At 41.2% G+C, this 27,786-nt stretch overlaps 1 long non-coding RNA gene across 1 annotated transcript in view; it reads left to right on the forward strand.

The window, feature by feature from the left end:
• The first annotated feature begins 4,454 nt into the window (after nucleotides 1–4,454).
• Nucleotides 4,455–27,786, forward strand: part of LOC141504825 (uncharacterized) — a 39,230-nt gene continuing 15,898 nt past the window's right edge. The window contains exon 1 of the long non-coding RNA XR_012473480.1: nucleotides 4,455–4,707. This is a non-coding gene — a long non-coding RNA (uncharacterized LOC141504825). The remainder of the gene's footprint in view (nucleotides 4,708–27,786) is intronic.

A 27,786-nucleotide genomic window follows, 5' to 3' on the forward strand; every position in this document is an offset into this window, starting at 1 on the left:
GTAAGGGATCAACAATCTTGGCAAATGATTACATGTAAGCACTGCGGGGGGGGGGGGGGAGAGTGTGAAGGACAGGAGTAGTGGACAACTCTGTGCTTGCAAACCTGGGAAAGGCAATTAGGAAGAAGGGTGGCTACTGAGGTTAAGAGACTGAATTCAGTTTGGAGCCTGGTGAGTTAGAGATGTATATGGAGATGTCCAAAAGGCAACTTAGGAGATAAAGATGAGAGCTGGAAATGCATACATGAGAGTTATTAATTACAAAATTGAATAATTTAATCCATGGAAGGTCACCAGGAAAGAGTAGCAAGAACAGATCAAAAGGTCCAGGGCAGAATCTTGGGCTGTACTCAAGTGTAGGGAGTAGAACATAGATGATTGCAAAGAAGACTGAGAGGAGTGGTCAAACAGGGAGAAGGAAGGAAAAAGGGGATACGCATTAATGAAATGCCTTTAATTAATTAAATAATTAATATAATTAGATGTTAATGAAAAAATTAATTATGTGCCAAGCACTGTGCAAGCCTTTACAAATGTTATCTCACATAATCCTCACAACAACCCTGCGTGATGGGTGCTATTATTATTCCCATTATACAGTTGAGGAAACTAAGGCTTAAGCGATTTACCCAGGATCACACAAGCTAGTAAGTGTCCAAAGTCAGATTTGTCTTTGGGTCTTCTGGTTTCCAGGCCTAGCAATCTATCCACTATACCATCTAGCTATTTTAAGAGAACACAGAGAGAGTAGTATCTTTAAAACCTACGGAAGAGAGAATGTCCAGGAGAAGATGGTCAACAGTATCAAAAGCTACAGAGAAGTCATATTTTGATGGTCCTGATTCCTACCATGATGGCCTCTCTCCCGGAGACCTTCAAATACAGATGATATATAGATGTCTGGACTGATCTGGACACAGCTCTTCCTGGAGGCAGGTTGAGAGATGAAACAATCCCCTACAATCGCAAATATCTAGCAAACAAACCAGGTTCTTAGACCGACAGGCTGGATCTTCTCCCTTCCTCTAAAAGAAAGGGATCCAAGTATACTGAGCTAGAAAGGATCTTAGAGAGCAACTTTCTCAAAAAGGAAACTATTTGAAAACAAATGCTGTCTTTTATTTAAAGACTTGCCATTACTAATATCCAGCACAGTGCCCTGCAAACAACAGGCACTCATTGAGGGTTTGGTGCCCCAAATCTCAACCAATCTTGTCATTTCACTTCTTTGTTAAGTGTATTCTAAATTTAGTAGGTGTCAACAAAAATATTAAATTTACAAATAAAAATAGGAGCAATTGTATATTAATTATATATTTATTCATAGCATTCAGTGCTCTTAGTTTACAGAAGAAAAAAAATCAAAGCTGACAGTTTGCTAACAGAAAAAACAATTTGCCTAAGGTCATAAATTTAATAAATAGTAAAAGCTGGGATTTGAATCAATATACACTACTCCAAAGCCAGTCCTATTTCCATTGAACCAGGAATTCATTAGTTGGGACATCCTTGGCATTGCCCAGAGAAATTGCTCTCCAGAATTCTAGCCTTCTGAAAGTGCCATATCTCTCTTAGGAATAGGAGACTCCTTGACTTATTTGTGAGGAAGAGACCCTGTGAATATAAACTCAATCCCAGGGCAGTCTCCTAGGCTGGACCTCCCCCCAGACTCGGCCAAATAATCCCTATGATTAGATAAAGGCCTCATATCAAGTCAAACATTGGCCTATGTTCTCTCTCCTAACTTTCCCTCCTCTTTCCCTCCCACCTTCCCAGCCCCAACTGAAGGCCTAATTCGAGTCCAACTAATCTCTTGGGCTCCAGAGGGCTCTTGCCTAAGGGAGACAAGTCTCTGAGCCTAGGAGTAGAGGAGATCTGATTGCTAGTGGGGAAAACAAAATACTGGAATAGAAGCAAAAAATTAGACATAGGGAAAAGGGAGACCAAGACAGGGAGAAGGATAAAGTAGGTTCCATGAAAAGCAGGCTACTGTGTCAATTCTTGGGCCACAGTCATATGGGAGGAGTTTCAAGATATTCATCACTTTTTTTGTAATTTAATTTTTTCAATTATCAAACATTTACTTTTTCTATTCTTCCTCAACTGAAACATACATTATTTCTTCATCCATGCATATAGCTATTAACTTATCAGAAAATAAGTATGTATAAAGTTTTAACTTTGTGTCATATGCTGGTGGTACAGAGAAAAAGAAAAAATAGCCCCTGCTCTCAAGGAGCTTGTATTTTAGTGGAGGAAGGAAAGTGAATCGGTGCCTACAAGACAAATACAGTAATGATGGAATCAGACTTAGAGGGGAAGACAATAGTTTTAAGAACTGGGAAGCCTTCCTGGAGAAGGTGGTGACTGAAAAGAGCCTTAAAGGAAGCCAAGGACTAAGGGTCCGGGTGAGAAAGAATAGCACTCCAGATAGTTCAATGGGAACAACAGAGGGGTCAATATGGCTGGACTAAAGAGTGGGAAGGGGACTGGGGTGTTAGAAGACAAGAAAGATAGGAAGGGGCCAGGTTAAGAGCTTTAAATGCCAGACCAAGGCTTTATATTTGATCCAAAGTTAATAGAAAGTCATTGGAATTGTGAAAGCAAACAACACAATTAGACTTGAACCTTAGGAAAGTTACTTTGACAGTGATGAGGAGAATGTACTGAGAGACTTCCAAATTAGCAGAACTCAAACCAGTTGCTCAGACTAATGATTGGGGCAATAGCAGTCAGCCTAGCAGGGCCTACCCTTTCTCTCTTGGTTTACAGGAAGGAGTAAGAGCTGGAAAAAACCACAAAGGCTCACTCACCCACTCTCTCATATTACAAAGAAGAAACTGAGGTCTAGAGACATGACTTGCCTAAGGTCACACAGGTAGTTAGTGACATGAGCAGAGTCAGATTTTCTAAAGTACCTTTCTCCTCCTTGAAATAACTAATACTGTGACTCAGACTGAAGAACCTGATGTTTTCAGCATCACACTCTAACCAATTGGGCTCACCCTCCCTGGGAAGAAATCTCCTCAAAGGACAAAGCAGCAGGGACTTTGCTCATATGGGAGAGAGCAGCATCTCCCAGTCCTCTAGGGCCCAGGACCCTGAGGGATTTGTTCAGCCTGCATTAGGACATCCATCCCACCTTACCAGATTCTCTTTCCAGTTTTGACAGTGGGGACCCACAGGGAATATCAATTGACACTGAAGACAGAAAAAAATCTAACATTACCCTAGAAGACATAGAATTTCAGTGTTTAAAAGGGACCTAAGAGGATCTTTAGGCCAACTCATACTTAACCAAGAATCCCTAACATCCCCAACAAGTAATCATCTGACTTTTCTTAAAGAAACACTAAGGCAGAAATCACTTATTATCAAGATAACTCATTATATTTTTTGCTGTTGTTTTTAATCTTTTGAATCATGTCTCATCTCTGGGACCCCATTTGGGGTTTCTATGTTAAAGACATTAGAGTGTTTTGCTACTTCCTTCACTCATTTTCCAGATGAGAGTCATACTGCTAGTAAGTATATAAGGTCACATTCAAACTCAGATCTTCTGATTCCAGACCCTGTACTATATCTACTGAACCATCTATCCATTATACTTCTGAATAGATTTGTTAGGAAATTTTACCTTATGTTGAAGTCTAAATCTTTTTCTCTGCAATTCCTACTCATTTTTTTTTTTTTTGGTTCTATTCTCTGGGAGGCTGAGGTTTAAGTCCCAGGTCTACCCCAATGTAACTTTGGATCTGGCTTTCGTTGTCCCAAATTCGAAATGAAAAGATTGGATTAAATGATCTCTAAGAAGTCATCCAAGCTCTGAGAGTCTGTTTAAAGGGTCCAATTTTCACATTCATTGCTCAAAGGTCCCTTCCATATATGACGTGTTTTGAGGCTCCTTCCAGCACTAACCTTCCAGGCTCTTCTCTGATAGTCTATAGTTATAAAAGTCTATATTCTAAAGCTTTAACAATTCATATCCTATATTCTAAGGTCACTGCAAGCACTAACCATCTAAAACCTCTCCCAATTTCTAACAGACTTCCAGTACTAACAATCTATGGTCTAAGGCAACTCAAGCTATTATGTTCTAGGGTTTCTTCCAGTTTTGTCAACTTAGGACTCTTGACAATATGGAAGATCACATGAGAGCAAAGGCCAGTCTCTGGCACATACAATCCAGATGTGGGTGAAAAAAGGCAATGAGAAAAACATTCTTTGAGGAGCAAGCATATAGGCAAAGGTGGGTCTCTGCAGGGCTAGGTTTGGAGGGCTTTCGCTGCCCAAGAGTTATCCAGACAAAGAACAAAAGTCATTGGGGGGAGGTGAGGGGCTGGGGGTGGGGTTGGGGGGAAAGAAGCCAAGAGCCATTTCCACTCCTAGGGATAGGGCACTTCAGCTTTCTCCCCTTTGAAATTTCAAATTCCAGTTTGTGGACAAAGTCCTAGCTATCTCACAATATAGATCCCCAACCACTGACCAAACTCCACTCCAAGCAGCCACCTCCACTGGGGCTGGCCTGACCTGGACACTTCCTTCAGTTCCCTGGAACCCCAAGGGACTCAGCCTCCTTTGGACTCCCCCCTACCTATGCCTTTCCCTTGGTCATGAGAGATTCCCTTTGGCCTGCTCAAGCCTGCAGCCTCTTTCTTGGAATTACAGCTGGGTTACATTTACTGGCAACCACAGGCAAGACACAAGGTAGGATTCAGCTTGGGTGCCCCTCTCCTGAAGATTCAGACACTCCTTCTCCCCCATTGCAGACTAGAGTAGAAAGACTGGGAGTCATGGATTCTAATCCTGCCTCTGCTTCAATCTCTGTGAGAACCAGGGCAAGTCATTTATATACCCTTTCTGAGTTATGGTTTTCTTCACCATAAAAACAGGTTCCTTTCTATCTCAGATGTTCCCTGTTTCACGTTCTAAGAGTCTTCCAGATTTAACATTCTCTGTTTTATGTTCAAAGGATTTTCCCAGGTCTGATATCTATGGACTATATTCTAAAGGTCTCTCCAGCCTTAACCTTGCTACACATTCCTAAGGTATTTACAATTCTAGTGCTGTATATCTTGCGTTCTAAGTATCCTTCTAGCTCTAAGGTTTCAGGTTTTGTGCCCCAAGGTCTTTTTCTGCTCTGATATTCTACGTTCTATGACTAAAGGACAATTCTTCCAACTCTGACCCCTCAAAGGTCCATCAGTGATACTCACTGAGAATTTGAGAACATGAGGCCTGGGAATGTCAGTGAATTTTCTGGGTCCATGAGTTCTGTCAATCCATCTTGATTGTAAGCCCCATGAAGGGGGAGAGGGTTAAGAGAGGGGAAGGTCAATGTATTATTCTTTTTTTAATTCCAATCATAGGAACCTACACACAAATAGGTTCTCAGTAAACTTTTATTCCTTGATCAATTCATGCCAACTCTGACCAACAATTATGAACCATTTTCTGTGCTTCCAAGAAAAAAGAGAAGGCACCCAGTGAAGACCACCATCAAGAAGGAAGCAGAGCCCCTGTGGTTAACTGATAACTGGGCTTAAGCCCTCTGCTCTCTGGACAAGCCTTGCCTGCTGACTTTCCTCAGCCTGTTTCTCTCGATTAAGGTGAACCTACCCACCTGCTAATGATTGTTGGCCTGTTGATTCTGCCTTAAAAAATTAACAGGGAATTAGTTTACCGCTTGGTTTGCCCCCTAACCCCAAAAAAGGCCCAGGCCAGCAAGATGGATCCCTTGGGTTATGCAAGAGGCAGTGTCCTCCCTATACTCACCACTTCTCTTAAAAGGTTAGATTTTGGTCTAAAGTCAACAGCCTCTTTTTTCCCCCTGGGCCTAAGCAAATTTGTTCTGATCTTGTTTCCAAAGGGGAGATAAAGGTACCTGGTGAAAGAGTTTTATAAACAAGTACACAGCAGCATGGTGTTGTGGAAAGATCAGTGGATTTAAGACTAGAAAGGCTGGGTTCAAATCCCAGCTCCACCTATATGACCTTGATAAGTTATTTCCCCACTCTGGGCCTCAATTTCCTTATCTATGAAGTAAGAGGACTGAACTAGGTGATCTCTCTAGTTCTTTCCAATTCTAAAACCCTGTGAGTTTATGCTAGGATAGGGAAAACAGTCACTCTAAGAAAGGAACCTTTTAGGGATTCAGCAGCCAAATGATAGATATAGAAAAGTGGTAGAGAATGACCTGAATTCCAGAATCAGCAGAATATCTTTCAGATACCCATGAATCACCTACATAGCCTGTGGCTAGGAAGAAGCCAAAGGTGGGGCAATGGGGAGTGATGGAGAGCTTAAGATATTGAGTTGAGATCTAGGAAACCTGGGTTGACACTCTTGGACCAATCCCTTCCTCATTCTGGATCTTGTTCCATCAAATGAACACTTTAAGTTAGGATGAATATGTTAAAACCTACTTCATTCTGATATCTCATATCCTAAAATCTCTTCTGGCTCTGCCAGAAATAACTCAAAGTCATTTTTCTTCTCCATATACTAGCTACCTTACCTGCAAAATGGAGTATGTCACCCTATGTGGGCCCTTCCAGTAATAATCAATAAACAGGTCAAAAAAGAAAGTATTATTGAAAAACCCAGGTTCCAAAACATGAAGCCAATTCATCTTTATCAAGGGGCCATTTCCTAGATTAAAGAGAGTTGGGGAAAATGGGAGTTAGTAAAATTCCTTGGCAATTATTCTGGGCAACAGGTGAACATGGAAGGAATTGTCTCCAGTGAAGGCTGGGGCTAGGCTATGGATTTCCTTTACAGGATTGTCTCCCGATACTGTGGGCTTATAAGGAGCTAACTAGTGTGAACACTCAACCATGCATCTGGGTGTCCAACCATGTTGGGCTGTCTGTATAGGGCTATGGGGAACAGTCCTCAAAAAGCTTACAATCTGGTAAGAGGGGAGTGATGGGCAAACACATAACCCATTGTCCAAAAAGATGCCTGTGAATGTTCTATAAATGATCAGGCAATTGTGGTATACTTTTAAAGAGTACTGGGTCTGACTTTCCACTGTGTGACCTTGGGCAAGCAAGTCTGAATCTTAGCATCTTTATCTACAGTCCAGAGCTGTAGATAAATGAAATTATATAAAATTGCTCTGTAAAGCAGAATGCTCTTTAGAAATATTAACTATCATAATGATTTTAAAAGTCAGGAAACTCAAAGAAGGAGGACTTTCTATATATGATAATAAATTTGAAGAGTCTTTAGGTAGGAGAGTTAAAGACACTGGACTATAGAATGTGTTTGACAGATAATAGTATTGTGATTAATAAATGGTTGTTTCTTACTCTTTTCCTTCCCCATTTCCCCCTTCCCACCCCCATTCCCATCCCCATCCCTTGGAGGAGGAATAGTATAGGCAAAGGGACAGAGAATGGGACTGAGTAAAACACATTTGGTTACTTGTGAAGGGACCAGTGTGGATGTATCAAGAAATGAGAAATGAACACACCAATATCAATAGGCAGGCTTTCAGGAGTTTTGCCTAATGATGTTTAATAATGGTGACATATGAATAAGTCACTTTTCCACATCAAGCAGCTGTTTATAAAGTGCTTTCCTCACACAAGTCCTGTGAGGTAAAGAATATAAGTATTATCATTACCTCCATTTCAAAGATGAAGAAACTGAGGCTCAGAACCAAATCTTCTGCTGACTCCCTGTGTGACCTTCGGCAGATCATTTTCCTTCTTTTGGTCTCAGTTTTCTCAATTGTAGTGTTAGATTGAATTGCACTAGATTTCTGAGGTCCCTTCCAGCTATCAATCCTATGAATGGTGGTGGGGAGAAATGAATTGTGAACTGGGAAGATAATGCCTCAGACTGGAATTCCCATCTTTCCTCCAGTCAGTAGCATGTGACTCTTGATCCACTGGTCTGGGGGCTGTTATTTTTCTCTGTGTTTGTACTCCTCAACACTATTTACACTGAGAGGCTAGTTTGAGAGGCATGAGGCATGACAGAGGAGTGATCAGCCTTCTGGGTCACTGTGGTCTGGAAGCCCAATCTGAGGGGAAAGAGCTTCCCAAAACCATCCCAGGGAAAACCAGACTCTGCCTCTCTGCCTTGGATTATTATAGCTCCCTCAACTAAAGTTCCTGGGGGAAATTCCATTTTCCCTCTAAACCAGAACATGCTGAATGGTCTTGAGGCAAATCCCTTCCCCTTCAATCCATGCACTCTCCACCTCATAAGGCTGTCTTCAGGAATGACATTGTCCATCGCAACCAAAGACCGACATTTCTATAAAGACTAAATATTTGCAAAATGCTTTCAACATAATAACATGGTGAAATAGATAATGCAAGTATTCATTATCCCATTTTACAAATGAGTAAACTGAGACTCAAGAGACTTAGAATCAAAAAATATTAGATCTAAAGCTAGAAGAGACCTCAGAATTCATTTTACAGATCCTCTTTATTTTTACAGATGAGGAAACAACCCCCCCAACACACACACACACACACACACACACACACACACACACACACACACAACTTGCCCAAAGTCACAGAAGGAGTAAGGGGCTAAACGCAATTCAGAAACTGTCTAATCTAACCCTCACATAAAATAGCTTTCACTTTATAATATACAAATGAACTCAAGGCCTCTGCTTGAGGACCTCCCTCCACAGATTGAAGGAGCCCTTTCCACTTTGGGGTACCTTTAATTGACAGGACATTTCTCCTTAGATCAAGCTGAAATTAACCTCTTTCTTTGTATCTTCAACTCATTATTCTGGGTTCTGTCCTCTGGAGTGAACAGACTAGGTCTAATCCCTCCTCCACAGTAGAGTCCTTCAAATAATTGAGCATGCCTCTGAGTTCTCCCACATCTTCTCTTCTCCAAGATAAATTAATGTCCTTGTCATAAAATTAAGCCTCTTCTCTGATCATTTTCTAGTTTATTAATTGTCCTTTTTAAACTGGGGTGCCCAGAACAGAATTATAATATTCTGGATTGTCCACTATCACTTCATCTAGTATCAAATTCAAGCCCATCTCTTCTGACTGAATGAATGCAGAATTCTTTGATTACACAAATATGTTTTTCATGATTTCACATATATTGTGAAATATACACATATATTGGCTCTCAATGAGGCAAGGATGGGGAAGCATTTTGTAAGCAAGATGATGATGATGATGATGAAGATGTTTGTCCTTTGTTCTCGAAGACATGACATCAGGGAAGTGTTACCATGATAGGCAAGTGAATTGGATCTGAGTGAGGAGGTACCATGCTAAATCACTGGCCTCACTTTCTCTTCTGGAGTCATCTGGGTTCAATGGCCAATTATGAATCAAGACAACTGGGGATGGCTCTGGATACAAGGCAATTGGGATTACCCAACTTACTTAAGGTCACACAGTTAGGGTCAAGTATCTGAATCTGAATTTGAATTCAAGTTCTCCTGACTCTAGGGCAGGTGCTCTATTGACTGCACCATCTACCTGCCCAACTTTTTAATTGTGGAGCACTATTAAATAATGGGAGTCAGTTTAGTAGGAGGGGACTGGACTATTCAGCCTTTGAGGTTCTTTCCAGCTGTCCTATAGGCTCCTGGGCTTTCCTAGAGTCAATGCCTTGAGAACCAAGCAGCAGTTCTCATGGTCACAGTTCCATAGGGTGGAACCAGAAAGAGAAACCCAAATTGCCCAAAATCAAGGTGGTCAAATGGATGGGAAATCTGCCCCCTGCTGGTCAATATTGAAGACTGGACTTTGCAGGGCAAGGCTGAAAGAGTAAGAACTAGTCCAACTGAGGTCCAAAGCCCCCTTAAACTCCTTGTTAAAAAAAAACAAAACTCAGCTTTAGGTGGCTATCCATGTCTGTTCCCAGGAAAGCACAAAATAGCCCCTCACTAGCCTACCAAGTCCACAGTCCATTGCTTGGCAAAGATAGAAGATAGGTTAGAAGAAAATACTAAAAGATGAGTGATTAGGACTTCTATTTTTGGATCAGAGTTAGGAATCCTAAATTCTGAACTGGAGCAGGATTGATTATCATCTAATGGTAGATGCATGGGTCACCAATTCCTGACTAGCCTGGGACCTTGAGTCTTTGCTGGCCCACTCTGCCATCCCCACACTCAGAACTCCTCCAAGCTTGTCCGGGAAGGCAGACAAAGTCAACAAGAGAGAGTGGGTGTTCTGGTGAAGGGTATTTTGGCAGTTCTCTGTCCCTGGGGCCAATTCGAGGCCAGGAAGGGGGTAGGGAGGGAGGGGGGGAGTGCTGGGAGGACAGGGTGAGACTGGGACAGAGGGCAAAGTGAGTGAAGCAGATTGTCCACATCTGATTTCCCCAGGTGCCTGGTCAATACTTAAATAATCTTAATTCATTAGAAGGAAATCAGTCCAGGACATTATTAAATACTTACAGGGGGCTAAGCATAGTGCCAAGAACTGGTGATACCCTCAAGGAGCTTATAGACTTAGGAGAGAGACAATATGCACAGTTTCTTACTATCGTACACACATACATATATAGGGCAAACTGGAGATCATCTCAGAGGAAAGACATTAAAAGTAAAGAGGACTAGGAAAGGATTTTTATAGAAGGTAAAACTTGAGTAGAAACTTTAAGGAAAGCACAAGGTACAGAGGGGGGAATGAGAGAATGCTTGGATTTGGAAGAGTAGGAGGAAGATGGGGGATGGGGGGGGAGAGCAAGTAGAAGGAAAATCAGTGGATTTGAGGGGCTGGAGCATCCCAATGGGTCAGGAATAGCAAGGAGGCCTATGTCACTGGATGGAAGAGTAGGAAGGAGGAAAGGTGGAAGGTCCATTGTAAGAAGAATGGAAAGATCGGAAGGGTGAGGGGATGAAGGGATTTAAATGTCAGATAAAGGATTTTCTATTTGATTCTGGAGGGAGTTACTGGAATTGATTAAATTTGGACTGGAGGAGTTGACATGGTAAGTTGTGCTACATGTCTATATGCAAACACACACTAACACATGTGTACAAACCTACTCACAAGTACACAGAGGGCCTCTTGAGGTCATATTCTCAGTCAATTAACAAATATTTGCTGAGTTCAGGGGATGGATCTGGCAGAGTCCTCCGGAAGCAGAGCTGGGGCTCAGATTCAGGTCTCCTAACTTTCCATTGAAGGGTTTTTTCCTTTGGTTTTTTTTTAAACTAACCCTTAGAGCTTTTCAAATGTTTCATGGACCTAAAGCACCCAAGGCTATTTTGTCCCAATCATCTCCCCTACAAAACATTTCTGAAGTGAATAAAGTGAAATGTGATTAATCAGGCCAAGAGTCCTTAAGCTTAGTTGTGTCTTGAATCTTTTGGCAGTCTGAGGAGTCCTATGGACCCCTTCTCAGAACAATATTTTTAAATGAATAAAACAAAACACATAATATTACAAAGGAAAGCAATTCTATTGAAATATAGGTATCAAAAAAAATTTTTTTTTCAAAACAAGTTTAGGGAGTCCAGGTTGAGAAACCTTGAATTAAAGGACCTTCCTTTTTCCTGACCTGGAATGTCCACCCAACCAACTCTCACAGGTTCCCTGGGTTCTTCCAGATTGAGGATAGTTAAGTAGCAATTTAGAGAGTGACGGTGGAAAGGGGAAGACATAAAGAATCCAGACCCAACCAGGTCTCAGAACCTGCCTTCTAGTGCAATGCTCTGGTTCCCAGATCTGGAATTCATGTTCATAGGATCTAGGACTGGAAAAGACTACAGAGAACACCTTATCCAACTTCCTAATTTCTCAGATAAGGAAAATTAGAATCAGAAAAGGAGAGGCATTCCCAACAGCTAGTAATAGGACTACGACGTGAGTCCTCTGACTCCAAACCCCTTTCACTAACCTTTGGCACCAGTTTTGAAGGCAAAGATTTCTACCTCACTCCCACCCCACAATGGGAAAATTGTACCTTGTGGTCCCTGGATGACAATTGAGCTGATATCTGACATCCTCTTGCAGCTTCAAGGCCCCAAGGGAGCAGAAGGGACATCGTCCTCTGTGGGATGCCCTCCCTAATACTAACCTACCCCAAAAGCAGGTCTCAAAGATCCCATCCAACTCTGTGAATAGCCAGACTCTGTTAACTAAGGAACCCAAGGAGGTTGGGCAGGCCAACCAGCAGGCTAATCTAATCCCTTAATGCCAGTCACAATGAGATTTTAGGGCATCCAGTGACCAGGCTCCATTTGGTGCCAACACAGGGAATTATCCTAATGGAAAGGACCTGCAGTCTAGAGGGAAGTGATCTCCTCCATCCTTTACCCCTTTTCATTCCTCCATACTCAGCTCAGAGGTGGGCCAGCTGTCTCAGTATATAACCCTGGGTTTCAGTCCTATTGATTTTTTTTTTTTTTGCAGGACTATGGACAAATGAGTGCCTTGCTCCAAAAGCTATGTGTATACTATCTGGATCTAAGTTTCCTTCATTTTGGTATAAAGAGTTGGCTTAGAAAGTCTCTTAAGATTTCTTATAGCTCTGACATTCTACATTCTGATATTCAATTGGTCTGTGAAATATACATACCAGCTCTTATCCAGATCCAGGATTTTTTACCTTTTTCTGGTGGATCTTTTAATAGAAGCTTATAATGATGTTAACAATACTGACATAGTTGGAGGTTACTCTCAGCTTGAAGGAAGAGATAGTGACTCACAGAACACCTGCTGCTAAGAATGGGAGGTCCCAATCTTGCCTAGCCCCATAACCCTAACCCTGTCCAAGAGCAAAAGCAACGAGCAAGGATTCATCTTCCTTCTCTAGTAAGGGCTGAAAATACTTAGCAAAGGAAGCTATCCCAGAATAGAGTGGATATGAGTATTTTGTATGTCTTCTTCAGATGAGAATGGAAGATAGCAAGGCAGGAGAGAGAATAGGTGACCAACAGACTCAACTTATCCATCCTCCTACCACCTACCATCGCTATACTTCTAGAATGTCCACTCATTGCCAAGTATCTGGACTCCTCCTAGTGGACAGAGTTAGACAATACCACTTGGTCCCCAGCCAAGAGCTAGGCACTCCCAGCCAGGAGTAGCTTCAGTTACTATCCAATCACTGGGCAGGTTTGGCCCAATGCTGATTAATTTCTATGCTGGCCAATCTCAGAGCAGTAGAGCCTACTGTTCCTACCTGATCTCCCACCAATCACAAACTATATATACCTTGTCCTTGAATCATAGGGCAGCTTCCATCACAGGTCTCAAGGTAGCGAGGGCTACACTTACATTCCACAGAGAACAATACTGGATACACTACCACTGACTACTAACTACAATCCATTTGCCAACATTATCCCAGCACAATTTAGAGCACACAACTTTCCCAGGTCCATAATAATAATATTTAACTGGCATTTAAATAACCCTTTAAAGAGTTAATTACCCTTCACATCAGCGCTGCAAGGCAAATAAATCATATATTTTTTTTTCTTCTTTGAGTTTTTTTGGCAAGGCAATGGGGTTAAGTGACTTGTCCAAGATCACACAACTAGTGTCTGAGGCCAGATTTTAGTTCAGGTCCTCCAGACTCCAGAGTAGGCGCTCTATTCATTGCATTACCTAGCTGTCCCATATCTCATGTATTATTAAAGTGGACAAATCATTGACTTTGTATTCAGGTCTGCTTTCATCATTATCATCATCATCATCATCAACACAATATCTCTGCTGATTATTACCAATGTGATATCGGCCATATCTCCTTAAGCCTAAATTTTCTCATTTATAAAATTAAGGAGAACCAGCTCTAAAGCTAGGTTCCTGCTATTTTTATTTTATAAATATGGAAATTGAGGTGCAATGAGGTTGAGGGATTTGTCCAAGGTCACTTGGCTAATAAGTGTCACAGTCAGCATCTCCTGACTCCAAGCCCAAACTCTGTCCACTATACCATGGATTAGTTAGTATAGGGCTAATACATTGCAGGTGCTTGAGGATTTGATTGGTCCATGTTGTGATAGACCATTTTCCCTAATGCAATAATGATTGGTCCAGGATTGTATTTTCTCAGTCATCATTAGAGTTCCAAGGTCTCCCCCATCTTAATGTTGTAGTAGCTGTTATCCTATGGGAAACAATGAGGCAGCCATTTAGTTCCTGAATATAGCCTATGCTGACCACATAGAAAAATTCAGTTCAGCAGAACCCACTTTCTGGACACACACACACACACACACACACACACACACACACGCATCTAGATACACAAATGTATATGTGTATAGATACAAATATGTTTAATTTGTGTATACATATAATTGTCTTGAAAGTCAATTGATGTAAAAGATTGTCTTGAAAGATTCCCATTTCTGGGCAATTTTTCCAAGCTGTCAAAAGAGTGAACAAAATTGTGGAGGGTCAATTAGTCAATTATGTGTTTCTAAAAGGCAGATTTTAAAGAAAGCCATCAATGCTTAGTCCTGTGTCCTAGCTCCAAAGTATGCAGACCAAGAGAAACACACTCATATATTTGACTGCACCAGAAGGTAGGCCTATAAAAAAATGGAAAGGAAATGCCAGGTAACTGCAGCTGAGATTGCAAACTTCCCTCTGTCTTTGTGATGGTTCAGTCACATACTTTCCCATTCCACTGCACAGTGAATCTCACTAAAAATGGACTGACTCAACAATTGTACCGTGGTTCTGAATACATTTTGAATCTCTTTTGAGATTGGAGATGCAAGACTGGAGGTCAGGAATGAGATTGGGGCTGGACAACTAGAACTGAAAATCATTTGCAAAGATAATTGAAACCAAGAGAGCTGATGAGATTACTACATAAAATAGCATAGAAGAGAGAAATCCCACAAGATGCTCTCAAGGGATACCCATGGTTAACAAGAATGATATAGATGAAGACACAGCAAGGGAGACTGAGAATGAGCAGTCAGATAGGTAGAAGAACCTAGAGTCACAGTCACAAAAAAACCTACAGAGAAAAAGGCTTCAAAGGTAAAGAGGAGTATCTAGAATGTCAAAGGATGGAGAGAGGTCCATGAATATTGAGAAAAGATCATTAGATCTGAAATTTAGGAGATCCTTAGTAACTTTGAGTGAGAAATCATGAGGCAGAAGCCAGATTGCAAAAAGTTAAGAAAAGTGAGAGAAAAGGAAATGGAAACTATTATTATAGAGAGCCTCCTTAAGGACTAGCCACAAAAGGAAGAAGCTAGATAGTGGGGAAATGGATGGGTCGTGAGGGCATTTTGAGGATGAGGAGACAAGGACATTTTTTAGCTGGCAAAGAAGCAGCTAGTAAACACACTGAGAGATTAGAGATAAGTGGGAGAATTGGGAGAGTTCTCATATCACAGAAGAACGATTAGGTTTCATCTTACAGAATGTAAAGTCATTGGGAATAGAAATTGTTTCATTATTATATTTGTATGTTCAATGACTCTTAGGCTTTGTTCCTCCTCTATTTTAGTAGAGGTCAAGTAGATTACTTGATGAATTGGATTTAAGTGCGACAGAGATACACAGAATTATTGACCTCACTCTTCTAGAGTTATTGGAGTCTAGTGGCAAGAAAAAAGTCAAGACAACTGGCAATGGCCTGGGATGCAGTGGATGGCTTTGGAATCATTGATGTCTAAGTTCTAGGTGCTCCATTGTGCCACCTGATTCTGGGTTAGTCTGACTGCTAAGGTGGTTTTAGGAGTGCAGTCCTTGCACATGCTATAGCTTCTTTGAGCCAAAGTGAGAGCTGTGTGACAAGTGGACACCAAAGGTGGATGTGGAGCCCTGAAAAGGGCTCAACAAACCCTCCCACCAGAGGTGCTAGGCCTTCCTGAATACCCCATTCAGCCCTAGGCCTTAATAAATGTTCCTTAATTGACTGATTGATGAGAAAGCTTCCTCAGGGAATACTGAAAACCAGAAACCCTTTCTATCCACTCAGCCCTGGGAATAAAATCTAAAAATGTAGGATTCGATTCCTCCAGTTTCATGACTGATGAACAAATAGATTACGCAGTAGAAGAAGGCAGATTCTGGTGCTCAATCTGCTAATTCATGTGACCTTGGTCACGTGAATTATCCTGCCTTGGGTCTTACTTTCCACCACCATAATATGAACAGAATGAACCAGGTAGTTTCTATGGCCTTTTCTGATTATGACTGAAAAAATGACTGAACAAAAACTAGCACCTAGCTCTTAAGTTGTTTCGAGGATTCAAAGAGATCCAGCAAATTTTAAAACTGTCAGTCTGTCTGGAGTATTCCATTCTTCTCCCTCCCACATGCCGGCCAGAAAAAAAAATTCCTTCCTCATTCAGCCGGGCCGCAGATAGTAGAATTAACATCTCACTGAGTTGCAGATATGCTATTGTTTTAGGTTACAGTTTGTCAGAGAAGGGACAAAAGGTTTAAATTAGGGCCAGGCATCTAAGGGTGTGGTGATTGCTTGTGGTGAGTAGGAAGCTCTGGTACCTTCAGCATAGGCAGGGGAGAAGGATTTGGGGGGTACTGATTTTTAAGGGGATGCTTCCAGAGAACACTCAGCCCAGCTGGGTAGGGGAGGATGAAGGAATGTATTCAAGAACGGTGATTAAAAAAATAATGGTGATATAAAAAATTAAATTATCAAGAAAACTCTTTTTGAAGAATTGTAGCATTTCAAAGTTATTTAATGGATACCAGTCATTGAACTATACAGTTTGCGAATAATTAAAAATAAATATCACCCAGATGAGGGTCACTGGATGTGTGACCTGGTTGAAACACATTAAAATGAGGTATTTTTAAAGAGAGTTAGAGTAAAAGAAAGTAGAAATGGAAAAAGTGGAGTGGTCATATGGTGAGAGAGAGAGAGAGAGATAAAACTTATGTACTTTTCAGTTAATAATGATGACAGCTAGCATTTAGGGGCAGTTAGGGGGCACCATAGATGCTTAGAGTTCCAAGACTGGAGTCTAATTTCAAATCTCCCCTCAGACACTATCTAACTGTGAGACTCTGAGCAAGTCACTTAACCCTGTCTTCATTTTCCTCATCTGTAAAATGAACTGGAGAAGGAAATGGCAAAACACTCTAGTATCTCTGCCAAGAAAACCCCATATAGGGCACAAAAATTGGACACAAGTGAACAACAAACGAAAAGCATTTTTCTAGTGCTGTAAGGTTCATAAAGCACTTTACAAATATTATCACTCTTTATCCTCACAACAAGCCTAGGAAGAAGTGACTATCATTATTCATATTTTACAGATGAAGACATTGAGGCAGAGGTTCAGTGGGCAACTACCATCTGAAACCAGATTTGAATTCGATTGCTCAGATGCTTAGAGATCAGAAGAAAGAAAAGAGGGAGAACATCAGAATTTAGAGGATGTGGGCCAGAGCAGCAAAAGATGGGCAAATATTTGAATATCTGCAAGTATTTAAATGTATCTGGATTGAGATGGGACCTCAGAGGGCAGCTAACCAAATTTTGAGCTGAAATAGGAATTTCTGTTACAACATCCCAAGTAGTCACTCTTTAATCTCTTTGCTTGAAAGTTACCCATAACAGGAAGTTTTCTTCCTGATAAAAAGCCCATTCCATTATAGGGCAGCTCTAATTTTTAGGAAATTCTTCCATATATTAACTTATATCTGTTTCCCAATAATTTTGTTTCATCCATCTTCATTCTGCTTTCTGGGGCCAAACAGAACCTGACTATCCCTACATTCCCAAGACCAAAGTGACTATTTCTCATTAAGGCATGGTGTCTCTTCAAAGTCCAGGTTGAAAGGCACTCTGTTAGCTGCAGGATGGGAAATCATTACTTTTTTTAACTGGAATCATATCAGCCTGTAGTAGAAAGAGTTGAAGAAAGAAAGGGACTACTGTGTTTTGATTGAAGTCTGTCAACATGGAGAGACACTCAAAAGCAGGGGAGGAAGGAGTCTCAAATTGGGGGGAGAGGGTCGGTGTCAGAATGGGGAATTATTTCTAGGTTTCTATTAAGAGAGGATACATTTCTGAGTGAAGTAAGCAGAACCAGAAGAACATTATATATACTAACAATAGCATGGGGTGATGATCAACCATGATGGACTTGTTCATTTCAGTAGTGCAATCATCAAAGACAATTTTAAGGGATTTATTGATGGATGGAAAATATCATCTATATCCAGAAAAGGAACTGTGGTGTTTAAATGAAAACCAAAGCTTATTATGTTTAATTTTTAAAAGCAGTCTTAGGTCTTATGTATTGTGTAATTTTGTTATCTCTAATGTTTTCTTCCATTTGGATCTGATTCTTTTCCCACAACATGTTCAATATAGATCTATGTTTAGCATTGTAAAGTCTATATCATACTGCTTTCTATCAGGGTTGGGGGGGAAGGAAGGGAAGAAGGGAGAAAAATTGTAAAACTTAAAGCTATGCCAAAAAAAAAAAAAAGAAAGAATGGTAAAAACTCCCATTGTATGTAGTTGGAAAAAAATAAATAAAATATTTTGCATTTAAAGACTTTGGGAAGTCTGCCCCACTGCAATGTGATCAGTCCTAAAGAAAGTCCTAGAAATATATAAGCCTTCTCACCCTCCTCCTAGTGCTAATCTATTCAAATATCTTTACATGTTCTTATTGTCTCTGAGTCCTTCATTAAAACATAAGACCCCAGGACACATGAACTAAATTGTATTCTATCTTCTTTGTTTTGAGGTCCCTCCCAGCTTTCAGATTCTAGGTCTGTCTGAAGGTTACTTTGGATTTTTTAAGATGGCAGTGAGAGACTTTGAAGAAGATGAAGGCAAGTGGAAGCACATAAAATGAACTCTGTCTCTTATCTAAGTCATAATTTCCTCCTGTTCCATTTCTATCTGGAGCTTCCTCGTAGGCCCCCAATGACAACGCCCCATGGAGCATGCTACCAGCTCCTCTCTAACACACACTAATTTCTTCCCATTTCCTTGTCTTTTACCAGAGAGTGTTTGGATAACTTTTAAATGGCCCTTTCTCTAGTTCTCTTCTCTGTGACTGCTGTTGCCCAGCGGGCTCCCCTTTCCTGAGGCCTGGGAGGTCATCCCCACCCTAGCAGCCCCAGACTTGGCAAGTCCCAATTCAGACAGAGGCTCAAACAGTGGCCTGTCTGTACTGAAGACTGGTGTTTACCCAGTGGAGTAGCCTGGGGAGACAAGAGAGGGAAGACCTGGCTAGGCACACTTAGAAGGCAGCAGGTTTTATTTTAACCTGCTCCTGACTGCCTTGATACTCCTTATTCTGTAATCTGGGGGTGTTGGGCTAGATCACCTCTGATGTCCCTCTCAGTTGCAGATTTGGGATCCTTTGATCCTATGATCTGTTTTCAGCTCTGTGCTTGCTCCCAGTTGTGGACCAATCTGATCATAACACTGGCACAGAACCCATTCTAGGCAAGTCAGCTAAACTGTCTTAACCCCTTGGTTCCCCATCTGCCCAATGAGAATAACATTACTTGCACTATACCTACCTCCCAAAATTGTGAAGAAAGAGTTTTTAGATGTGGTACTGAGATGTGAATTGTTATTATCATGCCCACTCTGTCATCCGAGTCTGACAACAGTCCCATGGGGTCAGCTAAAGCAGATGTTATTACTTTCTTTTTTACAAATAAAAGGGAGGGAGAAGAGGAATTTATATATATAGTGCCTACTATATACTAGTAAGTACTTTACAAGAGTTATAATATTCAATTCTCAATAATTTTTAAGAGAGTGCTATTATTTTAACATTTTAAAATTGAGGAAACTGAGGTAAATATAGGTTAAGTGACTGGTTTAAGGTCATATAGCTAATAAGCCTCAGGAACTTAAATGAATCTCAAAAACAACTTGCCCAAGGCCATTAATCTAATTAATGATGATACAGTTGGTTTAATGGGCAATGAAAAGATGTTTAGCAGGTAAAATTCAATTTCAGCAGACCAGGTGACCTACTTGAGAGCAATGATGTAAAAGACATCCCTAGAACTATGTATGAGTAAACAGAGAGGTAGCTCAGTCCTAAACTGTGAACAATAACAAACACCCAACTGGTGTTAAAAATACCAAGGGGAAGGATCCTTTAGAGAGGAGATGTTGAAAGACATGGAAAAGGATGAAAAGCCATGGAGAGTATGGGATCTGCATAGTGCCTACATAGATGTAATAGGGATCTCCAGCATAGAACATCAATTTCTGCTTTCCTGACACTTGGCTTATTGCTCTTCCCACTTACTACCACTGACTTTTCCTACAAAGACAACAGCAGAATGAATGAATGGCCTGCAAAACTCTGCTCAAGAGTAGATTCTAATCCTAGAAATTGTCCAGGACTTTGTGAGCTCTGGATCTCCATTTTCTCCTTTGTAAAAACAATCGACTGGACTAAATGATAACTAAAGTTCCTTCCAGCATTAACACTCTCCTGAATAACACAGCCAGCATTCATCATTCTTTATTCTAAAGGCCCTTCCACATCTGACATTCTATGTTCAGAGGTCCCTTCCAACTCTCAACCTTCTATACTCTGGGGTTCCCACAAAGAAAATGACAAGACTTGGCAATGGTTTTTCTTATCTGCTGGCATGCATAATGAGAGTGGATGAAAGGTGGAGACAACATGCAAATGCATACATACAAACAAGCTACATTTAGGATATTCAGGATAAATAGAAAATAATTAACAGAGAGATGGTATTAGAATTGTTTGTCCTTCCTCAAAGAGGACCATGGCATCACAAAGGTGACTTAAATGAGACAGAGATGTGTAGAGTCACCAGTCTCACTTTCTCACTGGAATCATCTGGATCCATTAGCAAGATGTAGATTATGACAACTGGAGATAGACTTAGATGTAGTGTGAGACCTGTTGAGAAAGGCGTTATCTATAAAAGATGGAATTTAAACTGGGACTTAGAAAAAACCAGTAAAGTCAATAGGCAGAGTAGAGGAGGGAGACATTCCAGGAACAGAAGGATAGCAAAAGAAAATGCCTGGAACTGAGAGATAAAATATCTTGGTCATGAAAACAGGTAGGAAGCGGATCCATTATCATAGAATTATAGAACTAAAGTTGGAGAGGCAGCATGCATGATAGACAAATGGACAAATGAATTCATGGATAGATAAACAGACTGATGTATAGACAAACAGGTAGACTATTGATTTAGACACAGAAACACACATAGAGAACAAGCAACATTTTTCCTTTCAACCTTCAACCACCTCTCTTCCTGTTTTTTATATACTTATTTGGTGAGCATGTCCTCTACCAATCCCATAGAATGTTAAGCTCCTTGAAGACAGTTTTTCATTTTTGTTTAGAAATTTATATTTTGTTAAATTCTCTAATGAAATGTGGCCTTTGAGCATGGCTTAAAAAATGTCTCTTGTGTATATGAGGTTTTATTTCTATTGATACTGCTTGCAGTAATTTTTTTTAAAAAAGAAAACTGTGGATGTATTGTTAATATCTACTGCAATAATGGCTGGAGAATCTTCTAGCTAGGCTACATAGAAGGTATGTTTTTGGGGGCCAGTCATTTCATCTTTTTTGATTTCATTTATTAAATGAGGATTTGGACTAAATCCAATGATTTTAGCATTTCTTTCTTAACTTTCTTTTTTCTCTTGCTGTTCCTGAAACAAGACACTCCCTTCTTCCAACTCCAGGTATTTTCTCCTTGTTTGAGTTTTCTCTCTCTCTTCACCTCTACAACTTAATTTTTCTGACTAACTTAAAGTCCCTGCAAAAATCCCATTTCTACAAGAATCTTTTCCCAATCCTCCTTAAGACCAGTACTTTCACCATGTTGATTATCTTTAGTTTATCTTATATATATTTTGTTTGTACATAGTCATTTACATGTAGTCTCCCCCATTAGATTGTGACCTCCTTGAGGGCAGGACAGTTCCTGGTCCATAGTAAGTCCTTAATAAATACTTGCTGATTGACAGATTAGTTGGCCTGGCTTCCTGGGAATGACTTCCCCAGTTAAGGAAGGTGACCAAACTCTGCCTCTCTTCTTTGATGTGGCTAACACTTTCTTTGCTTGGATTAAACAGAGCTTCTTAGACTCAGCAACTCTTTAATCTTCCCATCCCTTATAAAAGGAGTCAAGACCTTTCTCCTTTTCTTCCTAGGTTCTTATATTCACAGTAGTTTCTAGTTAAAAAAAGATCTCATCTGATCCAGATAACATTGTGAGGTAGGAAGGGAGGGGAATTTTATTCCCACCTTATAGATAAGAGAAGTAAAATGACACAAGTCATAATTATCCAGTATTGAGATCCTGATTGCTCCAATTTATATTGATGGTACCACAATCTTCCCAAGTTCCCTAAGACTTAAAATCTTAAGTCATCTTTGTTTCTTCTCTCCCCCACCCTACCTCTGAAATCTTGTCCTTTCTATCTCCAGAATATCTTCTGCATTAACTCTTTTATTTTTACTTTTGTTGTTACACCTTGGTTTATGATCTCATATTATATATAATTATATATATTATTATAAAAGCCTCCTAATTAGTCTACCATGATTGCCAAAACAATCTAAGTCATCAGTAGGACCACAATACTCTAAACCCTTAGTGACTCCCCAGTTTCTCAAGGGACTAAATACAAATTCTTGATTGAGCTAGGTTCCTAGATCTAGCACTGAAAGAGACCATAAAAGCTCCATTTTGCAAATAAATTAAACTGAGGGAAAGGTAACACAGATATTAAGTGGCAGAGAGAAGATATGAACTCAGGGACCTCTGTCTCCAGAACCAGTACTCCTACTGTACCATGCTGTTTCCTCTATCCATCCCAAATGGCTTTTTTTCTGCATTATTTTATATTATATTCTTTCACTTTCATTTTTTTTCTCTAGTATATCTCAAAAGTCCTCCTATAGTTGTAAACCATTAAAAATTAAAACCTGGGGCAGCTGGTGAATAGAACACTGGCCTTGGAGTCTATGTAACCCTGAGTAAATCACTTAATCCTGATTACCTCAAAAAAACCCCAAAACTTTAAGGTCACCTTATATAGTTAAATTGATTAGAACTATTGGTGTTTCTCCAATATTGTCCTGCCATTCCATTTTTATAATCTGCATGCATGAAATTCCCTCCTTATCATTGCTAACTTGAAATGTTTCTCTTTCTTTCCTGCTCAGATGAAGTTTTACCTCCTCCATGAAGCCTTCTCTGATTCTATTTCTCTTCTCTGCTAACCTAAGTAAAAATGTTCTTCCCTTCCTTCCTTACACTTCCACAGAGCACTTTATCCTGGTCTTTCCTTTGCCATATCATAGAATCATAGAACTAGAGCATGTCAGATTATGGAGTAGATAGCTAGATAAACAGAGAGATAGATTAATTGATTGAGAGAGGTAGACACATGACACACAAAGGAAGCAATAGGTAAAACATTGAAGTACTTATTAAAACCAGAGTGCTGTAGTTGGGAGCCTGGAAGACCTATATTCAAATCTTGCCTCAAATATTTACTATCTATATTACTTGAGAAAGTCATTAACCTTCCTTTGGTCTTAATTATTCTTCTGTGAAATGAAGATATTGAAGTAAACAACTTTAAATGTCCCTTCCAGATGAGGATTTGAACTCAGGCTTTCATGACATCCAGTCTTATATCCTCTGCCCCACTTCACTCCACCTTACAGATCTTCGACCTAGATATTCATGGAATATGCAATTCTGATCATTTAAACTCAAACCTCTTTTTTTAGCTCCAACAGTTTGTGACAGAAGGTCATTCGGATGCAAGCCTGGGCCTTAGTCAACCCTTCTCTCAAAGGGGAAAGAAGTTTCTGCTTTCCAGAGGGAGAGGAACTCAGACTCCAAATCAAGGGATAAAACATATGACTCTTATTTGCTCAAGGGCTCAAGATAAAATTCATCTCTAGCTGACTTTCTCCAGGTTTAGGGAAGTGAGGAAAAATCTTTAGAACACATTGTTGTGTTCTCAAAGAAGAACATGGTATCAGGTTGCTGATGCCATGACAGTCATTCATGTGAATTGGATTTGAGTGAGGGAGGTGTTGTGAAAAGTCACCAGTCTTCACTTTCTTCTCATCTGGTCTTTGTGACTGAACAGCTCTATCAGTAAAAACTATTTTGGGATGCACCCCGTGTGTGTGTGTGTGTGTGTGTGTGTGTGTGTGTGTATACACAATATCTAATCTGTTACTAAGAATCACTGATTTCATCTTTGTGCTATCTCTGGCATTACCTCCCTCTTCTCTTCTGACACTGTTGCCACTCTAGTTTCATCATTTCATACCTGAACTATTGCAATAGACAACTGATGAGTTTGCCTCGGTCTCTCCCCAATCCATCCTCCTTTCAGCCCCCAAAGGGACTTTCCTAAAGCACAAGTCTGATCATGTCAAACCTTCTTCCCACATTCAATTAAACTCCAATGGCTCCCTTTGATCATCAGGATCAAACGCAAAATTATGTTTAAGCCCTTCATAACCATACCCTCCAAATTTTCCAGTCTTCTTCCACCTTCCTTCCCAACAGGTACTCTTCAATCGAAAGGAGCCTTCTGACTGTTTCAGTAATATCACTTCCTCTCTCAGTTCCAGGAATTTCCCTGATTGACTCCCATGCCTAGAAAGCTCTTTCCTCAACTCTATCTCCTGGACTTCACTGGCTTCCTTTAAGACCCAACTTAAGTCCTATTTTTTATGGAAATAATTTCCCAACTCCTCTTAATTTTAGTGCCTTCTCTCTGTTAATTATTTTCCATTTATTCTGAATGTAACTTGTCTGTGTATATTTATTTACATGTTGTCTCTTCTATTAGACTGTAACCTCCTTGAGGGTAAGGACAGTCTTTTGCCACTTTTTATACCCCAATTCCTGGCACTTAACAGGTCCTTAATAAATATTTATTCATTTGTTCATTGAAGTGACATGGTCTGACCAATCCTTAAGGAAAATCCCTTTGGCAGCTGTGTAAAGGATTTATTGGAACGGGGAGAGAGAAAGTAAGGTGATCTAAACTGTTGACATGAGTGGAGAGAAAGGGATAAATTTCAGAGATGTGATTGAAATGACAAGACAAAAATGGTTTTGCTTATCTGCAAGCATGTAGAATAGTTGAACTGCTCCCCTAGTACAATCTGAGCTCTTTGGGATGAGGGTCCCTCAGATTTGTGTTTCTCTAGCTCCTAAGACAGTGACTGGCACTAAACAGATGTTCAATATATATTCTGAAGTCCCTTCCAGCTAGGTTATGAAGGGCTTAAACATAATTTTATATTTGATCCTGATGTCCCTTCCAGTCATTTATTTTAATAGTGCTTTGAGCTCTAACAACGTGTCCTTAACCAATACTTTATTGTATATTTCCTCCACAAATGTGCTGTTCAAGCCATCCATATCTACTCATTCTTCCTGATTCATGGTTTTTTGATCAAGTTCTCCCACAAATCCTCCAAAGGGGATCTACCAAATGTGTAGAAAGTTTTTTGGGGTCTTTAAACAGTTCAAAGACATTGAAGGGCAATCATCTTCCTCAGTTGCATGATCTGTCCTTCTCTTTTTTCTAGTTAGTCATAAGGATAGGGACCAAAAAATGCAATTGCATTGCTGTTGAGAGCTCCTAGTGACAAAAGCTCCTGCTGTTAATGCAAGCCAACACCTCTCAAGTGAGAAAGAGAGCTATCTAGAGCCCTGAGAGTTTAAGCATGTTGTCTAATTTTAAGTATATGTCAGAAGTAGGACTTGAACCCGGATTCTGAGCTCCCAGACCAGTTTCCTATCCAAGGTAATGGGCCAGATGAGATATTTTATGCCATTTCTAATGTAATGACTATTGAGATGCTGTCACCTATACAAACATTTCTAAAAGTTCTGTGAAAATTCTTGAAGGGCTTCTGGGACATTCTCAGCTTAAAAATCAACCATCTGACACCTCCTTTATCAGTTTGACTCAGAGAATAGAACAGATAATTGGATAACACCTCTAGCAGAATGGGGGGTGGGATGGGGGATGAGGGGAATATGCAAGCCCAGGCTGGAGTCAGAGTAACTTCATGCCAAACTCTACAGGGTGCTCCAGTCTATGGGCCCTACTTTCCCCACTATAGCCTGGGCCAGTGGAAAGAGAAGGTTAGGGTGGTGGTTATGTTCAGGTGTTTGTTTTTTAATGAATCTACAAGGGAGGCTTTGGCCCAGAGGACAGATGGTCCCAGTGAAGCAGGGGAAGGAGCCGCACACAAAAAGTCAGCTTTGCTCAAATAGTCCCTTTTCTCTCACTCCCTTCCCTCCCTTTCATTAATTCAGAAATTGGGGATCTATAGGCCTAGACTCCAGCTCTAGAAGTTGTCTAGGATTTTGTGAGCTCTGGGTCTCTATTTCCTCTTCTATAAAAACAATCCATAGGTCTAAATGATAGCTAAAGTTCCTTCCAGCATTAATGTTCTCTGTTCCAAAGACCCTGCCAGTTTTCAACAGTCTTTATTCTAAAGACCCTTTCCCATTGGACACTCTATGTTTGGAGGCCCCTTCAACCATCTATATGCTGGGACTACTTCAAATTTTAACATTCTATGTAATAAAGTCCCTTCAAACTCTAACATTTTATAGCAATATTAAGGGAAACTGTTCAATCTGAGGAAAGTGAAGTGCTCAGTGTGGGACTCAGTTACTCTGTGACCTGGGGCAAACTGATTATTTCCCTGAGCCTCAGTTTCCTCATCTATAAAATTAGGAATTTAGACAAAAGGATCTCTGGAACCCTTGCTAATTCCTAACCTATGGCCTATGACAGAGGAGCGAACACCCGGCCCTTGGGGGCAACAGAAGCCAGCGGCCATTCAAGGCCACATCCTACCCTCAGACCCACCTTTGGAGCCTGGCCTGAGGCTCAGGCTCCCTGCCGGATCTGGATGGCGGCAAAGCCCAGGACAGGCCCGTGTGGGGAAAGCCACAACTCTAGCACCTGTTCCTGCACCAGAAATATCTGGGCTCGCTGGGGCCAGTCACAACTTCTATCTGGTTGCCAGCTTTGGTCCTCCAAGCCCAATGGCCAGCCCGGCCAAGACCGCCTTCCTGCCACTGCTTTGTCCGGGATCTCTCCCGGTTCTAGGCCCCTGGGCTCCACTTCCCCCCCTTATTCGGCCCTGACCTCCACCCTCTGCCCAGGTTCTGGCTCCCAAGACCCTGAGAGGGAGAAGGGGAAAACAGTCACTCCCCCCCGCCCACCCCAGAGGGAAGGTGGTGAAGGGAAGATGGCGGCCAGCCCTCGGACGTACTCACCGTAAGGGTTGTCCACACTGGCCCCTATCGGCATGTTTACACTGACCATCTCCCCGCCTGCTGCTTGGGCACATAGACTGGGGACCGACCCCAAAGCTGCGTGGAGAACTGAGGCAGCGTGAGAGTGGGGCCAGGCCGGAGGGAAGGAGGGAGGGACAAGCGGCCCAGGGAGGGCCCAGGGGCCTGTGTTATCTTATTGATTCTCTTAATCAGGGCTAATGTGGGTGGGGATGTTAAATTGTAACCAGTCTCTTAGGGAAACCGATCTGCAGGGGACTGTCGCTGTAGCCATAGTAACAGCCGGGAAGCCGGGGCTTGGGAGGGTTTTTATAGCCGGTCTTGCACCTGGATCTGGGGAGGGAGACAGCTTTGGGATCCAGCAGGCAGGGAGGGACCTGGCCGACCCGGGTGTGGAGGTGAGAGTCCAACCTGCACCCAGGACGGGAGGCAGAGTTTTATTGGGGGGCCCAGACCCAGGAAAACAAAGGCCTGGCTGTGTGAGGGAGCGGTGAGGGCTGGGCGAAGGTCTGAGGGGGACAGGAGGGGGACA

This window comes from Macrotis lagotis, chromosome 1 (genome assembly GCF_037893015.1).
Source record: "Macrotis lagotis isolate mMagLag1 chromosome 1, bilby.v1.9.chrom.fasta, whole genome shotgun sequence".
NCBI classification, from domain to species: Eukaryota; Metazoa; Chordata; class Mammalia; order Peramelemorphia; family Peramelidae; genus Macrotis; species Macrotis lagotis.